Here is a 12,531-nt window from a genome sequence, read left to right on the forward strand (position 1 = left end):
AGATAGTCATTTTGAAAGAGGGAACCTCAATTGAGAAGGGCCTTCAGCAAATTACCCTGTGAGCAAGCCTGGGGTACATTTTACTGAATGATGATTAATTTCACTGCGGGTGGTACCACTTCTGGTATGATGATCCTGGGTACTAGAATAAAGCAGGTTGAGCAAGTCATGAGGAGGAAGCAGTAAGCAGCTCTCTATTCTATGGCCTCTGCTTTGGTTCCTGCCTCCAGGCTCCTACCTTGACTTCCTGCCCTGACTTCTGTCAGTGGTGGACTGTCTTGTGAAACAGTAAGCTGAAACAAACCCTTTCTTCCCCAGGTTGCTTTTTATTATGATGTTTTTTCATAACAAGAGAAACGCTAACTATGATAATAGCTAAGTCTGTCCTGTTGGGTTAAGCTCACACTTAACCCTAAAAACAGCAGTAGCAAAAGCACTTTTGTGCAGTGGGTACTGAAACTGGGGTCCCTCAAGTCAGTCCTAGATCCTATTGGCTGCTGCATCTTTATTCACACATTAACTAGATGAGCTTGGCCTTATAGGATTCAGACAAGACAACGTTGGTAAAAAGTCATTTATGAATGAAATACAGCTGTTTGGTTTGGTTACTCTGAGGAGATAGACATGAGAGCCTCCCTGCTACAAAGTACCAACTCATGCTACTGAACTTTGTCTTGATCAAGATTTGTGCTACTGTCTTGTATATTCATGTCCAGAATTATTCCTTGCTCAGAACTGGTGCACTCCACACTCTTCTTTTTTAAAACTGAAAAGCTGATGAAGCCACTAAGGGAATCAGTATGGAGCTTCTCAAAAAATTAAAACCCAGCTATACCACTCCTGGGCATATACCCAAATGACTCTGAGATACTTACAGTTCCACGTTTATTGTTTCACACGATTCCCAATAGCCAGGTGTGGATCCAGCTGAGCTGTCCATCAACAGACGAGTGGCTAGAGAAAATGCGGTCCATAAACATGGTGAAGATCTATTCAGTAAGAAAGAAAAGTGAAGCCATGATATGTGTAGGAGAATGGATAGAACAGAAAATTACTACAAAAAGTGAGGAAACCCAGGCTTGGAAGGACTAATGCTGGATACATTCCCTCATACATGGTTCCTAAATTTTAATCTTATTTATGTGGATATGCTGTAGGAATTCCTACAGCCAGTAGCCTTTAATTTACCTGCCCACTTGGGCATGGTCTCTTATACTGTATATGCCTATGTAAATCACACTTCTGGCCTCTCTTCTGGGTGGCATGATTCGGTTCCTGTTCCCTGTTCATGCAGAGGATCATGATCTGTGAGCCTACCCCTAAATAAATAACCCTCTGTTATACTCAATTCTGAGCTAGTGTGGGATTTCTTCTTCGCGTCCTTCTTCATGTATATATGTGGAGGTATGTGTATAGATCATGAGGGTAGAATGGAAGACAGAGAGGAAAATAATGGTATCAAATGATGGGATGAGGGCACAAAAGAGGGTAACAGGGTACCTGTGACATGAAAGCTGTCTTAGGTTTTTTATTGCTCTGAAGAGAAGCCATGACTGTAGTGACTCTTATCAAGAAAGCATTTAATTGGGGTGGCTCATTTACAGTCTATTATCACCATAGCGGGGAGCATGATGGCATGCAGGCAGATGTGGTGCTTGCTGGCTGCCTTTTGGCGTGCAGGAAACGGGAAGTTGACTGAGATGCTGGGTGGTATCCTCAGCATAGAAAATCTCAAAGCCCACCCCACAGTGACACACTTCCTCCAACAAGGTCATGCCAAAAGAGACACGCCTCCTAATAGTGCCACTTCCCATGAGATTACATTCAAACTCCCACAAAAACTATTAGTGTGATGACGGAAGTGGACCAACAGGAGGAGGGCAGGGTGATTGGGAGAAGGAGGGAGGAGGTTCAACAATAAAAAAGTGAGTGTGGGAACGCCATACCCAAACCCATTACTTTGTATGCTAATTTTAAAAATAAAACACTTTAACATAAAGTTCAAAAAAGGAAGAAATCTAATTTAAACGTCAAAAATAAATAAAAGTATAGATTTTTGTCTTCTGGGACCCTTCATCAGAAGGACAGCCTCTTGTCTCCAGTTACTGCTGACGAAAGCTGCAGGGCAACTGGTAGCATGTAGTTCAGAAAATGGGATGACATAAACTTTTATGTTAAGCTACTGTCTTAGTTTTCTTTCCACTGCTGTAGAAACTGCCATGACCAAAAGCAATCTGGAAAGGAAAGGCTTTATTTCAGCTCACAGCTTACAATCCACCACGAAGGGGAGTAAGTGCAAGAATTCACAACAGGAACCTGGAGGCAAGAAATAAAGCAGAGGCTGTAGAGAAAGGGAGCCTACTGAGCTGTACTACATGGCTTGCTCTGCTAGCTTTTCTATACCACTGGGACCACCTTCCCAGGAGTGCTATCGTCCACAGTAGGATGGGCCCTTCCAAATCAATTAATAAAATGAAAATGGCCCAACAAACTTGCATACAGACCAACATTATAGAGGCATTTTCTCAATTGAAATCTCCCCTTTTCACATGACCCCAGCTTGTATAGAATTGACAAAAAATTAACCATCACTGCCATCACTGACTATTTTTCCAAATAGTTGTGGTGTGTGTGTGTGTGTGTGTGTGTGTGTGTGTGCATGTGTGTGTGTAATATGCATGCAGGTGCACACTCTCATGAGGCGAAACTAGAGGGCTTCTGCTCAATTACCTTCTAGCTTATTTCCTGGAAATAGGGTCTCCCACTGAAGCTGGAGCTATGCTGGTAGCCAGCAAGACCCAGTAATCTTTCTGACTCCACTCCACCCCACTCAGTGCTGGACTTACAGACTTGCATGCAACCACATTTGACTTTTTAACATGAATTCTGGAATTTGATCTCAGGTCCCCTTGTTTGCACAGCAAGCACCCTTACCCACTGAGCCATCTCCCCAGCCAATAGTCTTTGTTTTTACAAAAGTAATTTATGGTGCATTGCTATGTTCTGTCGCTTTGTTCTGAAGAGTAAGATTTCTGTTCTTCCTCTGTCCACAGACGTGCCACATTTAACTTTAAAATTCTTTCTCATGGTAAGTTGTTTGTCATAAGATAATTTACAAGCACCTTGCTATCTCTGTATCTCAGTGGACCCCGTTTTCTTCTGACAGACAGCAGTCAGTCAAAATCAGTTTACTGTGTTTTCTTTCTTTACCTCTTGTCTAAGGATGCAACTTGATTTCCATTAATCCTGAGCAGCAGCCCCAGAGATGATTTCAATCAACTCCTTTGTGACGATAGCCACGCAGGTGAGCTTGAACATCAGCATCAATTTTTCGATCATATCAGAGGCGTTCTTGCGGGTGCTATCCATAGCTCTCATCCCGGCACTGTGCTTGCTGGTGGAGGACTCCTTCAGGTAGATGTGCTGATTGTATTCCTGGTGTTGCTGCGGCACATCAGCAGCGATGCCCTCATAAACACTCATGCTCTCAGCAGCTGCAATGGCATCGAGAGATAAGGGGGCTTCTCTTCTGTCTTCCAGGAGATAGCAGATTTGAGCTGATTAAAAACGATAGAGCCTTCATCAAAGTCATATCCAGAATTTAACAATCCAAGGGCAATGATTTACTCATCTCCAAGTCTTTGAATGACACCAAAAACTGGTCAGAGTGAGCCCCTTAAAATATGCCCCTGATTTTTTCGCCAATCCTAGCAAGTATAACTTCTTCTCCAGCTGCTGGGAGGATAGTTCCCGAGGATTGAATGGTCCCACAAAGCCCTCAACCTGAGGACACACAAATAAGAAGGTGTGTGTTTCTTCTTGTCCCAGGCCCTTACTATCAGCCTTCTCATGGAGAGCCAAGGAGCCTTTTCCGTACCCCTGAGCTGGCTTCTCCCACTCACCTGGCACCATCTTCATAGACCTGGTAATTTTCTGGATATTTCTAATGGACTTCAGTCTCTTATAATATCTGTCAAAGTTGCTGTGTTTCAGACTTGGATCCATTGCAGCTGCAAGGTAGAAGCCAAAAAGTGAAGCAGACAGGCCTCACTGTGCATGCGTGGGAGCTCCCAGTTCACTGGCCCTTTTGACTTGTATGTTTAACTGTTAATTTTTAACTGTTTCCATGTTTCTAAATAGCATTCACGCTTATCTTATCATTCATTACCATGGGTCTATGTTCATCTACTAGTACATGGGGATTTATTCTACTTACAACCCCCTCCATCATATAGTAGAGTTATACCACAATGTAAAGCTATCATCCTTGAGATAATGGAAATACACTCACCACTGATCCAAAGAATACACTATGTTTACATTTTCCTTAGAGTTGAATGACATTTTAAAGGGAATTCATAATAGTGTAATCTTTTTTTTCTTTGCATACTGCGAGCAAATTTCTAATATCTTCTAATTATCTTGTCTCCGGCAACACATGATCACACCCTTCTAAAGCGCTTCTGACCCAGGAGCCCTTAGTGGGCATAGTCAGAAAACCTGCCAAGTAGCATGATATTGGATCAGAGCGTGAAGGATGCTCTGTTGGGCTTCTATGACTTGCCTGTCAGAGTACAACTATACTATGAACTTTGGATCTTAAAAAGACAAAACATTTTTACAGATATTTTTAATTTTATACGTATGTTTTTCTTGTATGCCTGTTTTTGTACCACAAGAATGCAGTGCCTACAGAGGCCAGAAGAAGGCCTGGATCCCACAGAATTAGATTTAGAAAGAGTTTTAAGCCACCATGTGGGTGCTGAGGACCAAACCCAGGTCCTCTGTAGGAACAGTTCTCGCCAGCTTGAGAAGATCCCATTTATTAGCTTACTGTTCCATTGTTAAAAAAAATTGTGGAAATTATGACTTAGATGGCTTCTATGCTTTGGGCATCACAAAGTCTAAGATATGATAGCTGCATTTATTTCTGGGGCTAGGAGATGGATTTGCTTTCATGCCTGTTCAGATGTACACCAAATTCACTTCCTTCCCTTTGTAGGACAGAGGTTCTCATTTCCTCATTGGCTCTTAGCCAGAGGCCAATCTTTGTTCCCAGAGTCCACCCCCATTCCTTTGCACAATTTTCATGTCACATCTCCCTCCAGCAAAAGTGGATATAATGGCTGTGAGTTGTTCTCATATTTCATGTTTCTCCAACATTTCCTTTTTCCTCTGCTTTCTGTAGCTCTCTAATTACAGACAAGAAAAGTTCTCTGATTGGAACTGACCTTCTCAGATGGCTCAGGATCAGCCTCCCTATCATGAGCTCTATACGCTGCTAAATTTCCAAAATTCCTCCTTGCTAAACAATAACATGTTCACAGAATCCCAAGAGTATGGCCTGAATATCTTTGGTGGCCATTCTATCTACAAAAGATGCATTTAAGACAACAAGAGAAAGCATGTTCTGGCCAACAGTCTGGAAGAATTAGAAAACATGAATTTCTGGGCAGTTCAATGATAGTGGTGTAAATAAAAACTGGGTTGGAGTGGCAGGCACGGGAGATTCTCACTGTTGTAGCTCTCCTCCTTTGCTGGGTTTATGTGTCCCTTGGTTCCCTCTGGGTACACTATATCAGAATGCTGCATTGCAGCCTTGTAAGCCAGGTGGAGGTGTGTGTCCTTCGCATCTGAATTCCTTCCGTTAGGTCCTATTCTCCAACGGAGCCTGCTTTGCTGCTGGTTTTCAGCTTTCATCTCACTGCTCATTGTGGGGGCAAGGAAGAATTTTTGCAGCTGGAGCATTTGCCATCTGGCTGGCCATATGTAATCCCATAAATCCTACACTAATTGTCCCACAACACTGCTTTTTTCATGTTGTTATGCTCTTCAATGGATCCTGATGCTTTTGCTTTGAACACGGAACTCAAATCGTGTGTGTGTGTGTGTGCGCACGCGTGCATGGGGGAGGTGGATGGATGTGTGTGTGTGTGTGTGTGAGTGTGTAGGCACATGTACAGACACTAACATGCATGTGCCTGTGCTTATGGCAGCTAGAGAAAGACATAATTCTCTGCCTTGAAACATGTTATTGTGTAGCAAGGAGGGCTTTGGGAAATTTAACAATGTATAGAAACTCTTGGAACAGAGTTTCTCACTGAACCCAGAGCTCACTGTTTTTTAGCCAGGATGGTAGCCACAGTGACCTTCTTGTCTCCCTCTCAGCCTCAGCACTGGGGTGGCGGATGCTCACATGGACACACCTGGCATTTTACCTAGGTGCTGAGTCAGGTTTTCAAGCTTGCACAACAAAATCTCCTACACACTAAGCCATCTCCATGCCAACCTCTCAAAACAAGTTCTCCTTCCTTCCGTCTTCCTTTCCTTCCTTCCTTTCTTTCTTTCTTTCTTTCTTTCATTCTTTCTTGTCTTGTTTGGGTTTTGTTTTGTTTGTTTGTTTTTGTTTTTTGTTTTTCTTTGAGACAGGGTCTCACTATACAGCTGTGTCTGACCTGAAACTCACTATGTAGACTAGGCTGTCCACAAACTCACCCAAGATCATTAACTCCTGAATGATGGCATTACAGGCTCTGGAGGCCACCACACCCAGTACCAAACGAAATTCTTAAGATTATACCAAAAAGGCTAAGTGGGAATCCACCAGGCCATGCCAACCTTCTCACATACTCCCAGGTAATTGTGGGTCTTTTTTTTGACTTTCTGCTCACCATACAGAGTCTGTTGCCTATGTCTTGCTAGTTTCTTCCTCCTTTGTCAATCAAAATGTCCCATATTCCCTTTCATTTTGTATGTACAAACTATCTAGCTTTTCAGTCAGAACACAAATCACAACCTTCCCAAATCTTTCCTCGGGATTCCAAACTCAGTGCTTCAGTGTTCCACTTTATTTGTAAGATTTTTGTAAAAACTTTTCTATTTGTAAGACGTCTGTCTGTGTGCCCAGGCTAGCTTTGAACTCAACACCCTCCTGCCATAACCTCATGAGTGGTGGTATTACAGATGCGTCTTTCCAGAGCGTAAGGTGCAGGTCTTTAATGCAGTAACTTTTCTTCACTTCACCCTTTATTGTGAACTTCCTTTGAGTTGAATAGCAATGCCACCCTCATCTTTCCAACTGCATTCGAAGTGATTTGAGGACAGACCACATGTTCTATTAGATAGTTGATATGCTTTTCAACATCTATCCATGTGTCCAACATTCTGTTTCCAAACTAGAGAAGAAGATGCATGTCTATTTCTGTTCCACCCATAAGTCCGTCATCTGAGCTGAAAAGAAAGGGGAACTCCCATGCTAACATTTTGGGATAGGATTATGAAATATGTATCTGTGACTCAGAAATCTTTACTAATCTCTTTGGATATATCTCCAAGCCAATAAATATATGTACTTATCCTAATGTTTTCTACGTTGTCCCACAGGCCAAAGTTTTGTCACTTGGCCAAAGATGCAGATGATTTAGGAGCAATGGTATTGTTTATTCAATGCTTGCATACACTTCACTGGTGATGAGAGGAGAAGAGACCTACCTTTGGAAGACTCTGCCAAACTCTTCCATGAAACATTTGACAAAGAAGAAACTGAATTTGTTACACAACTCATTCTGTTAAAAGAGCATAGTCATTTTGGGTCCAAATCACCATTTCCTTAAGGTTCTAACTGGAGGGCTTTGGAGACTCAAAAATCAGAGTCTTCCTTTTATTCTAAGCAGAAAAACTATTACTGGAAATGCTGACAGTTGATAAGTTTGAGACATATGGTCCTATTCTACTTCTCCAAAATGAGAATGGTGGTTTTAGCAGTAAATTGATAGTGTAAGTAAATCTAGCACTTGGAAGAACTTAATTAAACTCCCCCCATCTTTAGTGTAAACACCAGACAGAATCTATCCTGCTGGTAAAGACAGGTAATGGAATTCCCCCATGGCAAATGACTGTTGCACTGGACCAATCCCTGCTGAAAAGACAGGAATGATGTCCATGCAAGTTTGCCTGTAGTCAACAACAGATAACGACTCTGCAATTCTGAGTGGGGAATATATCACAAAGGGGCACTCACATGTCAGCTTCCCAGGAGCACTGAGTATCCATTCCTGTGAGCTTGACCACAATAGTCCATAGGTTCCACAGCAAAAAAGAAAGGCCTCAGTCTCCCTGACTCATGAACAGTGTAGCACTTGAAGCCATAGAGTGAAGGTAATGTCAACATGGAACACACAGAATTTGCTTTAAAACATTTCCAAACAACATTAACATTTATTGGGCTAACAACTGACTCCGAGCTCTAGAAGACAGACTGGTAATTTGGATTTGTTTTGTAACGCTTTTTTTTTCCTGACAAGAAAAGTTCACATAGAAACCCTTTAACCAGTATGCAAGAGATGGCACGGCCCTGAAAATCCAGTTGCACTATTCAGTATCATGGCTTTTATAAGTAAAATATATGTAAACAATTTCAGAAACTCACATGTAAGTGAAAGTGCCTCCAACTCAGGATGACTTGAAATGGATGGGATTTTATGAAACAGAGGCAAGGCAGGTGGAAAGGTGATTTCAGCTTCGCATCTAGATAAAGTAATGACAGAGAGTGAAATGATCCCATTATACAATCTCTGCCTCTTCCCTTACTACAACTCAGTCTGTAATGCAGCTATGCAAAGTTGGTTGCATTCCCCAACTTCTTTGCCTCTGTGTTTGCATCCAGGCCCTTCCCTCTGCTGGAAATAACCATGCTCCTTGCTTCCTTTCTGCCCTAGAATCTTCCCTCTCCTATATTCAATGGTGACCTTCTCTATGAACATTCTCAGGGACAGGTCTTGAATGCAGGTTCAAGAGAGACATTGAGAGAGATTGTTCTGGGGTGTGTAGTTTAATAGAATAGTTACCAGTGTTGTGGACAGCTAGACAACACTATGGTAAGAGCTTTGATGAGAGTCCAGGTCTCATCATCAGTGACAACATGGCAGGGTGTCTGAAGAGAGGAATCAGAGCCCACATGGGAGAAGTGAGGTCTCTTCTTGAACCTTTCTGAGCGTGGGGGTGATTTTATGGCATGAGTCATTAACATTGTAAGTTACTTTCATTTGCTCTTGTTGACCTGTAATACTCAGAGCTCCATCTCACTCCATCCCCAGCTGAAACCAATTGCTGCTTCCTTTGGTCTCCCCACTTGAAATACTCTAGTTTCCATAATTACACCCTGTTCTTTTGGATCACATTTGTGTGTGCTTATTTCTACTCCAGAGCTATAGTTTTCCTCCTAGCTCAGGGAACAACACACAATGTTGGTTTCCTGGCTGCTCATTTGTTTCCTGGCCGCCTGGTTCAGACATAACCACACTGAAACTATATTAATTGCAACATTGCTTGGCCAGTGACTCTAGCATATTACAACACTGCTTTGCCTATTAGCTCACACTTCTTATTGGCTAGCTCTTATATCTTAAATTAACCCATTTCTATTAATCTGTGTATTGCCATGTGGTTGTGGCCTACTGGTAAGGTTCTGTTTGGCATCCAGTATCTGTCTCCTGCAGCGGCTATGTGGCTTCTCCCTGACTCTGTTTACTTTCTCCCAGCATTCAGTTTAGTTTTCCTGCCTAGCTCTATTGTGCCCTCCCACAACTCAAAGCAGCTTCTTTTATTAACTAATGATAATAAAACATAACATATGTAGGGGAATCCCACATTACAATGTTGTCCAGCAAACCTTTGCTCAGTGAAAAAATTCAATGCATTAAGTTCAAGGAACAAAATGAAACGCTAAAACTGTGTACTTGAAGGGAATTGCTTTATAATTTTAACCATCTTACTGATCAGTTCCAGCCCAGCAGTCACATACTTGATTTGTCTTTTGAAATAGTATGCTTGCCTCTATTTTGACTACCATGATTTCTAAGAAATACCAGTTTTGCCAGGTATTGGTGGTACATGCCTTTAATTCTAGCACTCAAGAGGCAGATGCAGGTGGATCTCTGAGTTTGGGGCCAGCCTGGGCTATAGAGCAAATTCCAGGACAGCCTGTAAGATTACACAGAGAAAGCTTGTTATAAAAACAAAAACAAAAAGAAATGAAAGAAGAGAAACAAGGATGAGAGGGAGGGAGAGAGGCAGGAGAGAGAGAAAGGAAGGAAGAAGGAAAGAAAGAAAGAAAGAAAGAAAGAAAGAAAGGAAAGACCAGTTCCTTGAATGGAGACTTTTCTTTTCTTTTCTTTTTTTTCTTTATTATTACTATGAAAAGGGACATGCCTGTCACATGCTGGTGGAGACCAGATGACAACTAGACTCATGATTTTCTACATCATAATTCATATATGTTCTTTCTGTGATGATTACCAGTTTCTTTGTTTATGTGGGGGAGGCAAGGTTTTGTGTGTGTGTGTGTGTGTGTGTGTGTGTGTGTGTAGAACTCAGGTGCAGAGGCAAACATCAACTGAGCTATCTACCAGTTTCTTTCTTTCCTTTTTTTGTTTCTGTTTCTCTTTTTCTTTCCTCCTTTCCTTTCTTGTGTCTGTGTTATATAGTGCTTTGTGCGTTTCTGTGGTGTTGTGTTATGTGGGTAGTATGTGCCTGTGTGCATGTAGAGACCCAAAGTGGATTTCAAAAGTCTCTCCTTGGTCAGCCTCTGCTTTTATTTTGGAGACAGGTTCTCTTGGTGAACCTGTAACTTGTGATTCCACTAGGCTGGTTGGCCAAGGGAGCTCCAGGGATCTGTCTCCCTCCTCTGAATCCCTCCAATTCTGGAATCACTGACTTGTGTTTTATTCTTGGGTTTTTTTTTTAGGGCCCATCGCATGTATTTCCCCTTGATGCTTTCTTCCTTCCTTCTTTTTTTTTCTAATTTATTTATTTATTTATTAAAGATTTCTGTTTATGTTGGGCATTTTGTATGGGTTCTTTTATGGGTTCTGAGGATTTGAACTTGGCTCCCTGTGCTTGCCGGAGCAGGCGCTTTTACTGGCTGAATCACCTCCTAATTCCCCTGACTTTAAGGGCAGGTAAATGGCAAGTGTGAGTTTTACACAGTAGGCACTCAATAAGCATTTCTTGAGTTAATACCTTGTGTATAGCTCTTTACAACTGACAAAGCATCTACGGCATTCCAGCAGGGCAAGTAAAGTAAATGTTATTCCTTCAGCCCATCCTCTTCTTTAGTTAAAGAAACTGAGTAATCAGAGAGCAGAGAGGGCTTAGCCCGCCATCAAACAATGGGCAACAGTCAGGGCTGAATGCCCCGAGAGCCCCCCTGCTTCTAACACTGAGAGTGTTTACTTCTTCTTTTTGTTTCCCTTCTGTAGGCCAATCAGCGTCTCCCTTCAGGGAGCTCCTTCTTAGAGAAAAGTTCCCACTGGGTTCATTGATATAAACCACCACGTGGAAGGCTTCAGATAGTGAGCAGTAACCACTGCCACACTTGATTGTCCAAAGGAAACTCTTGTGAAGCAGGACTTGAGTGCTGTGCCATGCCATTCCTTTCCCCTGTTTTCAGCTAGCACAGGCAAGTCATCTTTCTCTGGAGCCAGCTCAGAGCCCAGATCAAATTACATACATCCGAATCCACAGTGACTACGTGTTAGTCAATCACGTAATCACTGGCGGGAAAAATCTGTGCATTTTGGAGCATATATTATGCTTCTTCAGGGTCCATTCAAATACATTACCACGTTCGGATCATCCATCAGTGCCCCCAGGGGCAGCAAGAGGCAATTTTATTCCCAGGTGCAAGAAAGAAAACATGTTCAGAGTGATTAAATACATTACCAGGGGTTAGTTAGTTACCATTTCCTTGGCTGTGATTTTTTTTTTGAAGCCCGAAGACTAAGTAGTCCAGACTTCAAAGAACAAAGAACATTTATTAGTAGTCAAGATGAATATGTAGTGTGGGTCAAAAAGACGTGACGCTTAATAAAGCATATCAACCGTGCAACAGCAGAGGGAAGCCCTTCCGTAGACAACCGGCAAAGGAAGTTATATGCTTCATTTATTTGTCAATGAATAAAATCATTTTTTATCACATTAGTCTGGGGCAGGCACTTATGACAGGGATGCTGGGCTCTCTTCAGTTAAAGTGGTATTCTAACACTGAAAAGGGGCCGACTCTATTGTACCAATACTGCATTGTTGACTGCTGAGCAAGAACAATTCCCATGCACTAAAAGCAAGTCCACTTTAGTCGATTTTTGCAAACATGGAGGAAGATCCTGATATTTTTGATACAGCATTTGCTTTCCCTGGAACTTGATTTCAACAGCCATTAAATGGAATGCATGATGTCTTCTTCACGGAGATGGCTCTGGGTATTAATCTTGGGAAAGGAGGAGATATTGCATATTGCTTCCAAATACTGTCTTACTGAAGTAAAAGATGTTTCATATTCCCAAACTATAACAATGAGGATAATAATAATAATACTATTATAATAATAAGGGTATTAATTAGGGTTTAATATGTAACTCTTTGGGGGGGTCTTACTATTTCTGGGGTTGGGAATTTAGCTCAGTGGTAGAGCACTTGCCTAGGAAGTGCAAGGCCCGGAGTTCTGTCCTCAACTCTGGAAAAAAAAAGTTTTAA

The 12,531-nt window shown here is 42.0% G+C and overlaps 1 pseudogene; it reads right to left on the reverse strand.

Annotated features, from left to right (window-relative positions):
- Positions 1-3,240: 3,240 nt before the first annotated feature.
- Positions 3,241-4,058, reverse strand: LOC121439891 (annotated as a pseudogene).
- Between the last annotated feature and the right edge of the window lie 8,473 nt (positions 4,059-12,531).

This window comes from Microtus oregoni, unplaced genomic scaffold (genome assembly GCF_018167655.1).
Source record: "Microtus oregoni isolate MIOR12 unplaced genomic scaffold, Mior012 000063F_ref0000156, whole genome shotgun sequence".
Lineage (NCBI taxonomy): Eukaryota > Metazoa > Chordata > Mammalia > Rodentia > Cricetidae > Microtus > Microtus oregoni.